The sequence below is a fragment of the Halichoerus grypus genome, chromosome X (assembly GCF_964656455.1).
Source record: "Halichoerus grypus chromosome X, mHalGry1.hap1.1, whole genome shotgun sequence".
Lineage (NCBI taxonomy): Eukaryota > Metazoa > Chordata > Mammalia > Carnivora > Phocidae > Halichoerus > Halichoerus grypus.
The window spans coordinates 74,071,934-74,073,410 of NC_135727.1; the positions used below are offsets into that span (position 1 = coordinate 74,071,934).

At 34.9% G+C, this 1,477-nt stretch overlaps 1 pseudogene; it reads right to left on the bottom strand.

Moving 5' to 3' along the window:
- Window positions 1–505: 505 nt before the first annotated feature.
- Window positions 506–945, bottom strand: LOC118521886 (costars family protein ABRACL pseudogene; annotated as a pseudogene).
- Window positions 946–1,477: the final 532 nt, after the last annotated feature.

Genomic DNA, 1,477 nt, shown 5'->3' on the forward strand with positions numbered 1-1,477 from the left:
ATCTAATTATTTCAAAGACCCACCTTCTTGTTTTGTTGATCTGTCCTACTGTTCTGGTTTCTATTTCATTGATTTCTGCTCTAAACTTTATTATTTCTCTTCTCTTGCTTGGTTTAAGCTTTATTTGCTATTCTTTCTCCAGCTCCTTTAGGTGTAAAGTTAGCTTGTGTATTTGAGATTTTTCTATTTTTTTCTATTTATTTTTTTATTTTATTTTTTTAACATAGTTACATGTTTTTATTACATAAACATTACAATATTCCTTGTGGAAGCTGGTCTTCAGTTTTGCCTCTTGCTTTTATGGAATGTCAAATATCTGTAGAAATTGTCCAAGAATGATTTATGAAACACCTTTGCACCCCTACCAAAAAAGCCTCAATGCTTACATTTTTCCAATCAGATTCCTGAGGAAAAAAAATAGGTTTTGTTTATTTGACAGTGTAATATATAAATTTTCTTTCAAGGTATATAAAAAAGACAGACTTTTTAAAATAAGAGTCTCCTTTTGTTTACAAAGTTCTATAAAAATACATTAAGTATGCTCGTGTTTGTCCTTTGACTTAATATTCTGGTTTACCAGAAACAAAAAATAACAATAAACAAAGATATGCAAACCACATTAATCCTGCAGCAATATAATGTCCACATCATCATGAACACCTTGCAAAAGTAGCTCTCCTGGGTATGTAACAATCTTTCTTCGTTTTGCAGCTTTGAGAGTTCCTACCAATGCTTCAAAGAGGTTGGTACATTTGTCGTCTCGGAAGAGGACCCCAAATTTTATGCTTAACTTCCCATCAGCATTTTTTGAACCCAGACGATGAATTTCCTCCACTAAGAGGTTAATTTCATGATCCACATTCATTGCTGCTTATCCACCTCTTTTTCTTTTCCGAGGAAAAGCTGGTGCAGCATCGGTCCGGACCCAGTTATCTTCTTCAACACACTGAGGAGGAAGAGACTGAGGAAGGAAATGACCGAGACAGAAAAGAAAGGCTGGTCGAGATTTTTCTATTTTTTTAGGAGAGGCTTGTATTGCAGTTCACTTCCTTCTAAGGACTGCCTTTGCTGTATCCCAAAGGTTTGAACAGTTCCATTTTCATTTTCATTAGTTTCCATGATATTTTTTTCATTCTTCTTTAATTTCCTGATTGACCCATTTGTTCTTTAATAAGATGCTCTATAACCTCCTTGTGTTTGAGTTTCTTCCAAATTTCCACTTGTGATTGATTTCAAGTTTCAAAGCATTGTGGCCTGAAAATATGCATGGAAGAATCCCAGTATTTTGGTACCAGTTGAGACCTGATTTGTGACCCTTTATATGATCTGTTTGGGAGAAAGTTCCATGTGCATTCGAGAAGAATGTGTATTCTGTTGCTTTAGGATGGAATGCTCTGTATCTGTGAAGTCCATCTGGTCCAATGTGTCCTTCAAATCTGTTTCTTCATTGATCTTCTGCTTAGATGATCTGTCCATT